At 51.6% G+C, this 15,997-nt stretch overlaps 1 long non-coding RNA gene across 2 annotated transcripts; it reads right to left on the bottom strand.

The window, feature by feature from the left end:
* Positions 1-402: 402 nt before the first annotated feature.
* On the bottom strand, positions 403-8,912 carry LOC106628512 (uncharacterized). Of its 2 annotated transcripts, none has more exons than XR_015773490.1 (5): positions 8,842-8,912; positions 7,959-8,040; positions 1,317-1,539; positions 1,048-1,178; positions 403-535 (listed from the first exon to the last, which is right to left on the bottom strand). It is a non-coding gene; the product is annotated as an uncharacterized LOC106628512 (long non-coding RNA). The 2 variants fall into 2 exon arrangements; XR_001331912.2 differs by having other exon boundaries at positions 7,959-8,105; positions 8,842-8,907.
* Between the last annotated feature and the right edge of the window lie 7,085 nt (positions 8,913-15,997).

Below are 15,997 nucleotides of genomic sequence, written 5' to 3'. Positions count from 1 at the left end.
CAGGTGAGCCAGATCCCATCGTTCCCCTCCCCAAACCACCTCACTCGCCCTTCTAAGTGACCTAAGCATCACTCCAGGAGCCCTGACCCTCCTCACCCGCTTTCCTGCAGCAATGATTATTTCTGCCTGTTTGCCATTCCTCAAATCCCCCCTGCTTCTGAGTGCCCACTGTAATTGTGTCACACGCACATCGTGCCAGCTTAATTCCGTCCTGATAAACGTCTTCACTTCAGATAATGAGTGGGGAGAGCCAGGACCAATAACTGCTCATTATTACCCCATTATTTTTGCTTTGGTGCTGTGTAAATTAGCCAAGGAGCTCTGCACTCCCCTATTTTGACAATTCAATGGCAGCAGCCATTTCAGCAGTTGCTTTAACAATTCTAATTTGCCAGGTTTATTTCCAAGAAATTAATCCACCAGCCATTTGTCTATATGCTCGCACACCCTTTGGCATTCCTCCTGTAAGACTCTGCCTTCCCGTCCCGCTACAGAGGCTCCGGACTTTGCCAGTCTCCATCCTGTGATCCTCATTCTGCAGAACACAAAGGAATCATGATTAAAGAAAAATCCAAAAATTACAACTGCAAACTAAAAAAGACCAAGCGAAATCTTTGAATGGGTCCTTTTTGCAGAGGATTAAAGGAGGAAAAGTAGTCCCGTGTCTCATTCAATTAATTCTTATCTGTTTCGGGGCTGCAGTATGGGTTTGGATAATTTGTCAGAGCAGGAAGACTGCATCCATTATTTATGTATTTATCAGTTTTGGAGAGTTACCTGATGGCCATTCTGCTCTGTGGAGCTGCCAATCAGCTGAGCTCGACAACAGCGACAGCAAAGGACCATGGAATATCCTCAGCAGGAAGGACACACAGGGATTGTGGAATGTCCCTCCTGGCCCTGCACAATCCCACCCTGGGCATCCCTGAGAGCGCTGTCCAAACGCTCCTGGAGCTGTGGCAGCCTCGGGGCTGTGCCCATTCCCTGGGGAGCCTGGGCAGTGCCCCAGCACCTTCTGGGGGAGAAAACCTTTCCCTGATATCCAACCTGATCCTCCCCTGGCACAGCTCCAGCCATTCCTGGGGTCCTGGGACCAAGCCCCTCACGCTGGGAACAGCAGCTGTGGTACAGCCTCACGCAGATGAAGAGTTCCAGAAATGGACCATCCTTAGGAGCTGCTGAAAGACTCACACAGGAAAAAGGTTTTGCTGGAAAAGCCTCAGGGCCAACATTTGGGGTTGAACTCAGCACTCTCAAATGCAGAAACAAAACACAAATACAAACAAAAATAATACAAAGCAAAGGAGATTTCATACCTTGGAGAGGCAGGGCCCTCTGGAAGTCTCTATTTATGGCTGTCATAGGGACCTGGAGCACCTCCCCTCTGGAGCCAGGCTGGGAGAGCTGGGGCTGCTCAGCCTGGAGAAGGGAAGGGTGTGTGGACACCTCAGAGCCCCTTCCAGAGTCTGCAGGAGCTACAGGGAAGCTGGACAGGGACATTTCATCAGGAACTGGAGTGCCAGGAGAAGGGGGATCAAGCTGAAAGAGGGGAAATTCAGCTTAGATATTGAGAAGAAATTCCTGGCTGTGAGGGAGGTGAGGCCCTGGCACAGGGTGCCCAGAGAAGCTGTGGCTGCCCCATCCCTGGAAGTGTCCAAGACCGGGTTGGGCTTGGAGCAACCTGGGCTAGTGCAAGGTGTCCCTGCCCGTGGCAGGGGGTGGGACTGGATGGTTTTAAGATTCCTTCCCACCCAAACCATTCCCTGATTCTGCATTTCCCATCGGGAGCATTTGGAGCTGCGGCAAAGGGTGGCAGGAGCAGCAACTCAGGATAACAATGAGTAATTAATGAGTTGTGCTATCAGACTGCTCAGACACAGGCCAGCACCCTCCAGTGCATCCCAGACCACTCCATCCATTCCAGCTGCACTCTGACCAGCAGCCCCCTCCTGCTGGAATCAGGGACGTCAAACAGCTCCCAGTGCACAGACACAGCCACGGATTTCCAAACCCAGTCACAACCAAACCAGGGACAGGTTCAGGATCTTGTCATTCCCCTCAGCAGGAGGAGGAAAAAAAAAATTTAAAAAAGGAGTGCTGTCACCCAGGCATTTTGAGCCAAGAGGTCACAAAGCCAATCACTCTGCCCTACCCAGGAGCTGCTGGACGAGGAGTCCAGCAGCCAAACAATACATTTTTTTTTCCTTGATTGATTTGCACATTGTGAAAGATGGGAGGGAAAAGAAGAGAGCAAAGGCAAAGCTATTCTGCCTTGACTACAATATCTTCTTCCACAAAATTGAAAAAGTCTTTTTGGAGCGCATCTGAACGTCTCAAAAATCAAGTTAAGGAAAGGTCTGAAATGAAAAGTCAGCTGAACAGAAAAGAAGCAAAAAGAGTTTGCAGAAATGTCAGCAGAAAGTACTTGTCTTTTTCTCCCCAGGGGTTTTTGTTCTGAAACAATCTGGTCAAATCACTCCAGAGTCACGATTAGCATCAGTGTTAGCAAATCTTCATTCTGTGCAAAAACAAATCAAATGCATTAAAATGCCTGCGAGCGCAGTTCTTGTGGGAAAAGGAGGGCCCAGCTCTGGACTGGGAGGGAACACGTTTGGATTGGAAATTAGGAAGGAATTCTTTACCCAGACGGTGCTGAGGCCCTGGCACAGGGTGCCCAGAGCAGCTGTGGCTGCCCCTGGATCCCTGGAAGTGTTCCAGGCCAGGCTGGACAGGGCTTGGAGCAGCCTGGGACAGTGGAAAGTGTCCTTGCCCATGGCAGGGAATGGGACTGGATGGTTTTAAGATCCCTTCCCACCCAAACTATTCCATGATTCCAGGTTTCCTTCAACACCTCAAATGCAGGTGCTGTGACTTCGCAGGGACCCTCCCTGGGCTGGTGGAGCAGAGCATGGAGAAGGAAAAGCAGGAATGAGGGATTCACAGGATTCTCTCTGCCACTGCTCAGGGCTCCACTGACTCTGTGGCACAACAGGACTTCTGGGGCAGCACTGCCCTTCATTCCCAACAGGATCTTGGCAAGGGAGTCCATGAATCCCTAATTCCTGAGCACCTGGTTTGCACATTTCACTGACCGTGATGTGAATTCCTCCCACAACCACTGCTGGCATCCCAGCCTGTGCTGAGGGGACACTTCTGTCTCTGGTGTCACTGGAGCCAGCAGCAGGGTCATGCCTTGGATACATCCCATCTGGGAGGCAATTAGCAGTAATTAATGTCATTTAACCCTACCATTGACCTGAGCACTTTGCACCACTTCTGGCTTGTCTGGCAACAAGGGAGCAAACGACAGGACAGAGGAAATGGCCCCAAGATGCACCAGGGAACGTTTAGGTTGGATATTAGGGACAACCTCTTCACTGAAGGGCTGTGCAGCCCTGGCACTGCTGCCCAGGGCAGCGGTGGAGTCCCCATCCCTGGAAGGATTTCACAGACATTTGGATGTGGCATTTGGGGACATGGGTTAGTGGTGGTTTTGGCAGTGCTGGGGAAATGATCTTGAAGGTGTTTTCCAACCTAAATGATTTTAGGATTTTCCAAGGTGACAGAGATCCCCAGAGGTGTAAGCCTAGTGTCCTCCCAGCTGATTTCTCACTACCCTGTACCAGTCTGGCCATTTCAGCTGGGTCTCACAGGACCTCTTGCAGGAGACAGCATCTCTTCCAATCCATTTTTCCTTCTAATTTCATGGTGGCAACCTTCTGCCACTGGGATGAGGCAGATGACATCATTGCCTGCACTGGATGTCACCTGCTGGAGCTCAGGATGCCATCCTGAGACAAGCCCAAAAGTTCAAGCAACACATCACTCTAAGGAAGCTGCCTCGGGTCAGAACAGAGACACAAAGAGCAGAGTTGCTACTTCCAGAGAATTCCTGCAGCATTTAGCTCCAACCACCTTCCAAAATCCACCTGCACACTGGAGCTCCTCACGTGCAGTGCAGCTCTCCCAAGAATCAAGGAATGGCCTGGGTTGGAAGGGACCTTAAAGATCATCCAATTCCACCCCTGCCATGGGCAGGGACACCTTCCACTGTCCCAGGCTGCTCCAAGCCCTGTCCAGCCTGGCCTGGGACAGTTCCAGGGATCCAGGGGCAGCCACAGCTTCTCTGGGTACCCTGTGCCAGAGCCTCAACTCCCTCACAAAGAACAGTTCATTCCCAATATCCCACCCATCCCTGCCCTCTGGTATTAGGAACATTCCCCTTGTGCTGGCACTCCAGGCCTTGTCCACATTCTCTCTCCATGTATCCTGTTGGCCCCTTCAGGCACTGCAAGGCCACACTGAGCTCACCCCAAAGCTTCTCTCCAGGCTGAACAATCCCAACTCTCCCAGCCTTTCCTCCCAGCAGAGCTGCTCCATCCCTCTGCCCATCCTGGTGCCCCCTCTGGACTCTCTCCAGCAGCTCCACGTCCTCCCTGTGCTGGGCCCCAGGGCTGGGGCAGCTCTGCAGGTGGGGTCTCACCTGAGCACAGGGGCACAGGGGCAGAATCCCAATCCCTTTCCTGCTGCCCACGCTGGGGATCAGCCCAGGGCTGGACTGGAGGTGACTCCGGGAGTGACTGCACTGAGCAATTCCAGGGCTGCCGAGAGCAGCACACGAAAATGATCAAAGTGACACTTGCAGGTAAATACTGGGGTCACCCCACCCAGGGCACGGACAGGAGCAGCAGCCAGAGCCGGATGAGGGAAGAGATGCGTCTGTCAGCCACAAAGTTGATGGAATGAGCACTCAAACCCCCACGGCTCCGAGGGCTGCATCCCTGCCTGGAATAATAATAACGCCCAGGAACCACTGCTGCCTTTGGTTCCCGCTATCGTGGAAGAACAGCTCCTGCTATCACAGCGAAGCACAGAGGGAACGGGAGGAGGAAAGAAAAAATACACCCCCAAAAGCACAAAAAAGCCGGAATCTGCTCAATTCAGCGCTGGGAGAGCCCAACCCAAGCAATCACCGCACACAAATGTGATTACCGGGCTCTGTCTGGCACTGCGCGATGCAGAAAGGCTTTTCTTCCCCTCCCCTCTCTCCAAGGATCCGGATTCCTGTCGGGGAGGAGGCGGGAGAGGCGCAGAGTGTGGCTGCGAGGTGCCGATGTGCTCCTGGCGCTGTGGCCGGGCTGTGCCGCAGCATCCCCGGCTGCCGCAGGGAAGGGAAGGGCGCTGCTGCCACCTGCAGCCCGCAGCTCCGGAACACGGCTCCAGCGCACGGCCTCCTCACACCGCCCGGCCTCCGGGGCACAGCTCCTGCCCACGGCCGCCTCACACTGCCCGGCCTCCGGGGCACAGCTCCTGCCCACGGCCTCCGGGACACGGCTCCTGCCCACGGCCGCCTCACACCGCCCGGCCTCCGGGGCACAGCTCCTGCCCACGGCCTCCTCACACCGCCCGGCCTCCGGGGCACAGCTCCTGCCCACGGCCTCCTCACACCGCCCGGCCTCCGGGACACGGCTCCTGCCCACGGCCTCCTCACACCGCCCGGCCTCCGGGACACGGCTCCTGCCCACGGCCTCCGGGACACGGCTCCAGCCCACGGCCTCCGGGACACGGCTCCTGCCCACGGCCTCCTCACACCGCCCGGCCTCCGGGACACGGCTCCTGCCCACGGCCTCCTCACACCGCCCGGCCTCCGGGACACGGCTCCTGCCCACGGCCTCCGGGACACGGCTCCAGCCCACGGCCTCCGGGACACGGCTCCTGCCCACGGCCGCCTCACACCGCCCGGCCACCCAGCCCTGCCGAGCAGGCTCGTCCGGCTTCCCAAGGGGGCAGGATGATGCTGCTCCCACTCCTGTGAAAACGGGGCCAAGTGACCCCCCGAGCTGGCAGAAAGTCCGGCAAATTCCGGCTTTAGAAAGAGGGGACAAAAATCTTTGGAGAGAACAATGGAGGGAGAGATCACGCGTCTGGGTATTGGCTTTATTCTTGATGCCACCCAAAAATAAACCCCAAAGAGCTTTCCCAGAGCAGCCCCTGGATCCCTGGAAGTGTCCAGGGCCAGTTTGGATGGGACTTGGAGCCACCTGGGAATAGTGGAAGGTTCCCTTTCCATGGAATGAGATGAGCTTTAAGGTCTCTTCCAGTGCAAACCATTCCATGATTCTGTGATCCAGTGAAAGCCTCCATGTGCAAATCCAACAGCTCCAGCAGCAGTGTGCAAGGGTTTGTGTTTTTTTTTCCATCAGGGAACATCAGGATAACACCGAGGTTTGTGCAAATGGGGTGATTGGAATCTGAGATGTGCAATTAATACTGGAGCACAGATTGGGTACCTGGCAGCTCTCCCAAAGCCCGAGGTAACGTCAAGCATCTCCTCCTCTATAAAAAGACAGAACTTAATCTCAAAGGACTCTGGATGTTCGCATCCTGGGAAGGCATGGTGCCAAGAATACAGTTATTTTCTTTACAAAACCTGGCCTAATCCCATTTTGCTCCTAAAATCAGCTGTCCCCTCTGAAGGAAATTGAGCCTGGACATAAAGAAACAGTTCTGCCCTGAAAAGCCCCACCAAACCCCATCCCCACCCTGAGAGCTTGCAGAGCAGACACACACAGCCATAAACCTCTGATCTCCACATGCTGAAAACAAAATACCAGGAAAACTGAAACAGGAGAGAAAAGGCTGTAAACTGTCCCTCGGACTCTGTGATGACATAAGGAAATAACCCCCATGACCCCAAAACAAGAGGCAAAAAGCAATGGATGTGCTACCAAAGGCTATTTGCTAATTAACAGGAAGTTTCACCATCTGTAAAATCCCCCCTGGGTTCACTACATCAATCAATCTCTACTTGGAGAGGGAATGAAACTTCAACAGAATCATTCTTCCAAAAGTATGAACCTGAACGCTCCTGCAAGAGTTAATAAGGGGGATGAGAACCCCAGGCTCTACACACAAAATAAAAGGAGTCCTAAAGTGCTGGATTCATATTTCAGCCTGACTTTAGTGCTAAATGTCGACCAATTTTGACAGAAATCCATCACCCAAATAAAATTTGAAGGTCTGAAAGCAGAGAGTTGAAGCATAAAAATATACTGCAAAGGCACATTTAAAGCCCAGGTCTAAAATTAGTTGTTTGACACAGGGAGTTTTAACAGTGCTGCAATCCCCTCTTCCTGAACTGATTTTGTTCTCTAAGCTCACACATGGCTAAAAACATATTTTTTAATAAGTTACAGCTTAAGAGGAAGGATTCTTCTCCATGTTCTGCCGTGTTAGGACAGGTTTCACCATTTAACAGAAGTTTGCCAGGATAAGTGGAAGCTCCCAGGTTTGTTGACCACTTTCCCAGGATTTAATAAAATTACAGGTTGTTCAGCCCAGCTCTGTAAATTTGACAAGAATTGCATTTAACAATTTCAGTAAGTTATTTCTGCATACCAAAGCCGGCTGATATTCATCTCTTCTTTTAAAAAAGGATGTCTTATCCTCCTCCTAATACAGAGGAAAGATGTAAAGATCCCCTAATCTTTGAAGGAAGGTGTCTTCAAACCCTCCACACTACCCGTGCATGAGAATAAATCCATAGGAAAAGAGGAGCTCATGTTCGGAATGTTAACATATTGTAGCATCAATTATGATATTTATCACGCAGGGAACGAGAAGTTAGCAACCATTTATAGCCCAATTCCAGTAAACATTAGTGCCTTTCCCAGCACATACACACACCCCCACAATTAATCAGAGGGAAAACTCTTCCCAAATAAATCCGAGCTGCTTCACAGGGGCGGCTTTGTTTTCCCCATCTCCACGGAGTGCTTTGCAAGGAATGACCCCCCCCTCCCTATCCCAGATCCTCAGAGGAACCACTGGGAAGACCTTTCCCTGCTCCCTGTGGGGAACTGCTCTTTCTGAGGAGGAACAGCAATTCTGGGGGCTGCAGGGGCTGCCTGGCTGGTGGCACCAGTGGCACAAACACCATGCAGGAGGAGCAGCTGTACCTGCATGGTCCCCTCTGGTCCCCAGGGGCCAGGACAGTTCTCCAGCCGCTGCAGGAAGAGATGTCCAAGTGTTTGCCATGACCTGGAACAGGCAGACCCAGCATCAGTGGCACAAGTGGGGCAGCAAAGCACAAAATCCAAGTTTTCCTATAAAAGCACAACCCAAAGCTTCATTGGACACAAAACAGGACAAGTGACCCTGAACTCTGAGCCCCAGCCTTCAGCAAGGCCACTGCCCACCAGCAGCACCAGTCTGGGGCTGGTTTTATCCCTGGAGCTGCAGAGGGATGTGCAGAGGTGGGACCTGCTTCGCTCACCTCAATGAGTGAAGATCTGCTCAGGACACATGGAGCATCCCCAAAAACCCCCAGGGACCTTCCACATCACCTCCCCACAACCCCCCAGGGCAGGGACCCCCACACCATGTCCCCTTGAAACCCAATTTGGGCACTCCCCCTAAACCTCCAGATCAGGGACTACAACACCACCTCCCCATAAACCCCCAGAGCAGGGTATCTCCCCAAACTCACATAGCCAGGACCCCCACACCACCTCCCCCTAAACCCCAATTCAGGGACTGCCCTAAACCTCCACACCAGGAGCCCCAACATGATCTCGCCCCAAACCCCAGCCCAGGGACCCTTCACACCACCTCCCCCTAAACCCCCAAACCAGGGAAACCCCCAAGAGTTCAGACTAGAGAAAGTCCCCCAAACCCCAGCCCAGGGCCCTCCCAAACCATCCACACCATCACCCCTCAAACCCCAAATCCAGGGAACCCCCCAGACCCCCAGACCAAGGACCCCAAGCCGACCTCCCCAAAACCACCCGGCCCAGGGACCCCAAGCCCAGCTCCCCCAGCACAGGGACCCCCAGTTCTCACAGAGCCCTTGTCAGGAGCTCCTCAGCAGTCTCCTCCCAGGCTAACAGGGTTATCCATGAGTTAAATAACAGCTTCCATGTAAAACTGGGGGATGTGGGTCAAGGGAGACGTGCTTAGGAAAACGGGAAGCGCAAGGCTCCAAAGGGAGAACCAGGGGAAATGACAGAGCACAGCCAAGAGGGGCAGAGGGAGTCAGTGCTATGCCAGCAGCCTGTGGATCACAGAATCCCTAAGGAAACACAGAATCCTCAAGGCTGGAAATACCCCCAACCTCACCAAGTGCACCAGGGACTGAGGAGAGCCATAATCCTGCCCCGTGGGAAGCGGGAGCTGACGCCCTCCCGCTGCTCTCCTTTCACTTCCCCACGCACATTCTCCACAAAAGAGGAATTTCCAGGACAGGTTTTCCCCCCATTCCCACATCCTCTGTGTTGTTATTGTTTGGGTTCAGAGTTGCCATGAGAACGTGCAGCCAATGTTAATTTAATGGAATTATCATGTGGGGAAAAGGACCATGGCCAGAGCCCGGCTGCCTGATTCATTCCCTCACAACCAGGCCTTGAGCAGATATTCCATGGAATGCTGGCCAGACAAGGCTTCCAGGCTTAGCTCACCCCTGCACGGCTCTTCCCAGAATTAATAAACCAGGATATTCCTTTCAAAACCACTTTTCTGATGGAAAAAAGCCCTGAAGAAGTGCCTGAAATGCAGAGCTGCCTCGTCACTCCCACACTGAATGGATCCTTAGCACGGGGAAGCTCAGGAGTTTCTGGGCAGATTTAGAGTTTTCCTTTGTTTCTTCACTCAATCCCTGTGGAACCCTTTGCAGCTGTTCCCTCCTCAGCAATCACAGAGCAAGGTGTGGGTATCAGACCCACACAAGCCTTTCATGACTCAGTTTCCACGTCAGCTTTTTCCTTATTTACTGCAGAGCTCAGGGTGCTTTTATCCTGGGAGACTAAAACAAGATTCCAAGGGAAAAGATGGATTTTTCTATCCAAGTTTGGGTGATAAATGTGAGCTCTGTGGGGAGCACAAGGCCAGGAGAGAGGACATGGATGTGTGGCTGCCAGTCCTGCCTGTGGTCCCTGTGAGATCCTTCAGAGGGATATCCACGTTTTTCTCAGGCAGCAAGGTTTGCCTCAGAGGCAAAAATTGCCATTTTTCCCACTTCCCGGGAAAGAGAAGCCAATCCAACAAGGCTGAGTCCAGCAGAAACTGGGGAGGAGGAAGAAAAGACACCAGATGCAGTAGCCCAGGGTCTCTGAGGCTTAAACCACTGTGTGTTAGCTGTAGATAAGGCCCTTCAAAGCCGTTGTTTTATTCCTTTAAAACCACTCTGGCTGTGGCCAGAGCTATGAATTCATGGAGCAAAGCTCTTTCCCAAGGCCAATATTGCCTGTCCAGATGATCCCATAATTCCACCGAGGTCCAACATTTCATTTGGCCTCCCCAGCAGACCTGACCTTGCAGGAATATTTTCTTGGCTTGATCCACAGAGAAACTGTGAAGAAAAGGTATTAAATGCTTTCAAAGGAGACGAGAGCAGAAGGGTTTTGGTTTGGTTTTTTTTGTTTGTTTCTCGCTGTCTACTCAGTGATAGAGACAAAAAAAGCGCCAGAATTTCATAAAACCCTGTTTGTTAATGATCAGGAAATTCAAAGCCTGACTACAGAATTATGCTGCTCTTTTGAAGGAGCTTCTGGTGGCTTCTGAAAAAGAAAACAGAGCCAACTAATGCCAATAATAGGCTAAATAATTAAAAGAGATGTTTTCTCTCTTGAGAGTGGAAGCCAACAAGGGGATTAACGAAGGAAGAGAGATAAAGTGAGGAAAAACTCTTGAATTTTCAGTAAAAGTGAGGAGTTTATTACAAGTATATTAAAAAAAATGAGAGGCCAGTGATTGGCCCTGGACTTTTGTCCTAAATTGGGATGTCTCAGTCAACCACACCAAAAACCTACCCTCACTCTGAATAGTCTGTGCAGTGCTCAGCAGACCTGGGAAAAACTCACCTAAAGGATCTTCAAGGGTCTTGGAGAACCCCTAGTACGTGGAAAGGAATAAACAGGATTCCTCTTGGTTTACTGAGATTCCTAAGGTGCTGCGTATCCAGGGGATTTTAGTTCAAATAACTTCAGGTTAAACCACTCACTCAGTTAAACCCTGCAGGATGGTTTGGGTTGGATCAAGAATTTCTTTCTGGAAAGGGTGGCCAGGCATTGGAAGGGGCTGCCCAGGGAGGTTTGGAGTCCCCATCCCTGGAGGTGTCCAAGAAAAGCCTGGATGTGGCACTCAGCGCTCTGGGTTGGGTGATGAGGTGGGATGGGGCACAGGTTGGACCTGATGGTTTTGGAGGGCTTTTCCAACCAAAATGATTCTGTAATTCCATTATATATTTATTTTTTTTTCTGTGGAGGCTTTTTGGAATATCTACAAGGTGGCTCTGGCTGGGGAATTGATCCCACTTGTCTTTGTGTGGATCAAAGTCAGTTGTTTTGTTTCCCTCCATCCTCCAAAAGCTTCCAGCTTTGAGAAAGGGACGCTTGACCTCCTGGTGCCTCCCCAGCCACCCGTGTCCCATCTGGAAGTTGTGGCTGTGGACTGCAATCCCAGCTTGCCAAAGTTCAGGAGCAGCCCCTCCTGGCTGATTTCCAGAGCCAGTTTACATCCCTTGCCCTTGGGTAGGAGGTGTGGTTAAAGTGTCTCCAAACTTGGAATTATTCTATCCCTGCAGTACAGATTTCCAACCCGAGGTCACCCGAAGCAGGACTTCAAAGGCAAATCCCCATTTCTCTTCAGCAAGAAAAATATCCCAACAATATTTTGCTTTGACCTTCCTGAAGTGTTTTAATAAGACTGAAACAATCCATATTAACAGAGATTGAAATGTTTCATTTCCACACTGCTGCCCCAATTGCTGCCTGATACGAGAGGAATAGAGCACAGCAATTTTACAAATGGTTTCAATAATGTCTCACTAAAGTCTGCCAAAAATCAATTTCTGAACAGAGGGCTCTTATCCCAGGATAAATCTCCCTGGGGCTGTAATGCCAGGGTGTGTGGAGAGGGTGAGCTCCGAGGATACCCTGCAAATCCCAGTGCTCCAGCAGCTCTCTGTGCTTGGAAGTTGTGACAGAGGAAATGAGACCTTGAGTCATGCTTTTGCAACTCCTGGTGCTACTACAGGAGTAGCAGCAACAACATTAACAGCAGGTTTTTGTCCCTCTTAATTCAAACCACGAGCACATGTCCTTGCAGGACAGGATTCCCACCTTGGGATATTGCAGGGATACAAGGTGTGCAGTCCCCTTTACGGAGCCAGAAGGAGCAAAACAAGTTTTGGGCACCCAAATCTGCTTGGATATTTTCCAGTTATTCCTCTCCTGGGAATTGGACAGGAGCCTCAGGCCAGGATCCTTTTCACTTAAATTCTGCACTTCCACGGAGCTGCTGGAGAGAGTCCAGAGGGGGCACCAGGATGAGCAGAGGGATGGAGCAGCTCTGCTGGGAGGAAAGGCTGGGAGAGCTGGGATTGTTCAGCCTGGAGAAGAGAAGCTCTGGGGTGACCTAAAGGTGGCCTTCCAGGAACTGAAGGAGCCAACAAGAAACAGGGAGGGAGAATATTCGCAAGGGATGGAATACCAGGACAAAGGGAATGGCTTCCAGAGGGCAGGGTTAGATGGGATATTGGGAAGGAATTCCTCCCTGTGAGGGTGCTGAGGCCCTGGCACAGGGTGCCCAGAGAAGCTGTGGCCGCCCCTGGATCCCTGGAAATGACTAAGGCCAGGTTGGATGGGGCTTGGAGCAACCTGGGATCTTGGAAAGCGTCCCTGCCAACCTGAGCACTCCCCCAGCTCGGGAGGAAGGGTTTCAGATCGCTGCCTGCCAGGTGTGTCCTTCCCTCCTCTAAATCTTTCTCTCCAACTTTCCCTCTCCTCCTTCTCTTCAAAAATCTTCCTGCCACCTCCTGGAAGAAGCTGCAACTGCTGCAGTGCCTCTGCAGAAGGGGAATAAATTCTCTGGATGTGCTGGAAAGCTCTCCAGGTTTGGGAGGAGGTGGGAGCTCCTGGGTGGATTTCCAGCCTCTCCTCTGTGTCTTTTTGCTCTGCCGTTCTTTTCTCTCTCCAGGAGTGCCTGCCGTGTGTTTTCTTTGACGTTATCAGTGCTAAATGCCGGTGCTTCCCTCAAGCCACTGCTCTCTTTTCAAGGAGAAGACAATAAGGGAATTCAGCTAGAGCACAGGAAATTAGGGAGAGCGATTAAGATCCACACTTCTGTGGTGTGGCTTTGTGCTCGTGTCCAGCCAACAAGACAAATTTGGGTGTCATTATTTGTGTTCCAGAGGGGATGCCAAACAATGTGAGAGAAGTCCCCATCAGGGGTTATCCAAACACAGTAAATTACCTCTGTCCCTAAAAAGGCAGAAATAAGAATAAAATTAAACGGTCAATTTACTCAGGTGATGGGGGGATTTTGGAGCTAAAAAGTAACAAACTTGCTTCTGCAATCAGATAAATATTGGAATGCATTTAGACAATGCTCTCAGAAACAGGGTGGGAATTTGGGGTGTCCTATGCAGGGCCAGGGGTTGTACTGGATGATCCTTGTGGGTCCTCTCCAGTGCAGGATATTCCACATAATTCATATTCTGTGATGCAATTTCAGCAGGTTAATTCCTGTCACTTGGGGTAACTGCATTTACCATTGGCGTTGTTCCAGCTGGATTTTTACCTGGGATAATCCCCTCAGCCTTGGATGCTCACTTTATCCATGAGCATCCTTTTAGCTCACTGACTCCCATATCTGTCCAGTCAGTTTTATTTTCCAGCAAAACCCTATGGCATGTTTGCTAAATACAGCGCTGTCTCATAGGAAGTGCTGAGGTCAGGGAGTTGTGCTGGATAACAACACAACTCATTGGGATTTTTATTATAATTATTATGCCAAAGCTCTGTAGAATCTCTCCCATATTTATCCCGAGTCGATCCTGTGTGGAGAGAAGGATCAACAAATCTTCCAGAAAATCTGAGGGGTCTGGCCTTGGAGGAGTTCAATATTTAGTGTACAGGGACTGATTTAAACACCAAAATCAGGTGTGTTTACACATCTAGAGAGCTGCACAGGATATATTCCTTAAACTGGGAGTCTGGGATGTTCCTACTCCTCTGCAGCATCCAAAATACCCCAAAAATTACGTTGGTGGGTAACAAAACTGTCCAATTTCTTTTGTAGTCAGAGGGCTTTTAAATATTGTGGATTTCAAGGCTGGCATTTCTCTATCAAATCCTTTGGCCAGGTAGAGCTCCCCTGTCTTTGAGCAGCTCCTTTGAAGACTTTGTCGAATTTGTCCTACCTTGATAATAATTTGTTTTTTCAGCTTCCTGCCAGACAGATTGGATTACTCCTGGAGAGTACTGGCCCTCTAGAAAAGGAAAGAGGAATGAAAGAAGCCTCAATTTCTCTGGATCTGATCATATATTATTGGTTTTAATTCAGCTGTGCTTTGCTCCAGTGCCAATTCCCCAGCATTTCCCTGTTTCTCACCTCCCTGGAGATTTTATGCCCCGTGGGAAACCAGGAAAGAGCCATTCATATTTTCTTTCTGGGGTTATAGGGCCTGAATTGAGTCCCCTTCACATCTGGGTGAATTCAGATTTCAGGGTGACTGCGGGGACGCAAACAGGTCATAACTCCTCAAGTCCACTGGAATCCAAGCTGAAAGGCAAATTCCTCCTGCTTTTCTGTGTGGGATCATTTGGAATTGTTTTTGTACCCATCCTGTACAGCAAGTGGTGGCTCAGTGCCCTTTTTGGGAGCACGGTGTCACCAGGAGTGGCTCTGAGGGTGGCAGAGGGGCTGTGCTGCAGCTCCAGCTCACCATTCCTGGTGCCAGGATGCCATTCCTGGATGTTCCTGGGCAGATCCCGTGGGGAGCAGGGCAGCTCGGGCTGCTGGGAGCTGGTGTCTGCAGACACCAGGGGACACTGTGAGACTGAGCAGTGCCCGGGCTGGACACAGCCTCAGCCTCTGCCATTCCTGCAGGAGCACCAGCAGCGCCCAGCCCTGCCCTGGGCTCCTCCGGGGCTTGGTGACATCGGATCAGTGTCCCCGGCAAGGGGGGGATGTGGGGGGCCAGCAGGGCAGGATGGACGGGCACATTTTGCTACCCAAGGGTGTCACCCCTCAGAGTGGGACAGCAGGGGTGACAGCCGGGTGCTGCAGCCCAGGACAGCCCTCACCGCCTCCAAGTGAAGCCTCAGCCTTTGCCTGGAGCATTCCAGCCGGGAAGTGCAGCTTGGAGAGAGCCGGGTGGGAGGGCAGGGGGCAGCAGGGTGTGCTGGGGATGGAGCAGGTGGCGCTCAGGCAGTGCTGAGAGTGAAGCTGGAGGTGCTGCTGGACCACTGAGGGGATTTGCAGGACATGGGAGGGGAGTGGAGGGGTCAGCTGGGCTCCACCTCCCGGTTCATGCCGAAGGCACATCGTCCTTGCATCACTTTCGAGCACAGCCATGGGGTTTATCTCCAAATGCCTTGGAAGGATCGAATGCAGGCTAAAAGGGACTGCAAGGCTTGGCTGCTTGGAGCAGAGTTGGTGCTTTCCCTGTCAGACCTGTCTGATGGCTCCTTATCCCGGTGCCCTGCTGTGGCAGCGCATAGAAGGATCTCCCTGGGAAGGGTACAAAAATAACTCCCATTTCTCCTCTTTGCATGACCTTTAAATACCAGTCTTTATTTACACAAGTTGGGGGTGTTCAGCCTGGAGAAATGAAGGCTCTGAGGAGACCTTAAAACCCCTTCCTGTGCCTGAAGGGGCTCCAAGAGAGGGACTTTAGACAAGAGATGGAGTGACAGGACAAGGGGACATGGTCTTAAGCTGGCAGAGGGCAGGGTTAGATGGATATTGGGAAGAAATTCCTCCCTGTGAGGGTGCTGAGGCCCTGGCACAGGGTGCCCAGAGAAGCTGTGGCTGCCCCTGGATCCCTGGGAGTGTCCAAGGCCAGGCTGGACAGGGCTTGGAGCAACCTGGGACACTGGAAGGTGTCCCTGCCCCTGGCAGGGGGTGGGACTGGGTGGGCTTTAAGGTCTTTTCCAACCCAAACCATGCTGGGATTCTGGAATTTGCCTTAGGAGAACCCTATGGATGTGTTCCATCC

This window comes from Pseudopodoces humilis, chromosome 11, assembly GCF_049639895.1.
Source record: "Pseudopodoces humilis isolate 2021_Gansu_Grassland_sample_001 chromosome 11, ASM4963989v1, whole genome shotgun sequence".
NCBI classification, from domain to species: domain Eukaryota; kingdom Metazoa; phylum Chordata; class Aves; order Passeriformes; family Paridae; genus Pseudopodoces; species Pseudopodoces humilis.
Note: the sequence above shows the minus strand (reverse complement) of the source record. Positions and strands in the feature narration are given on the sequence as shown.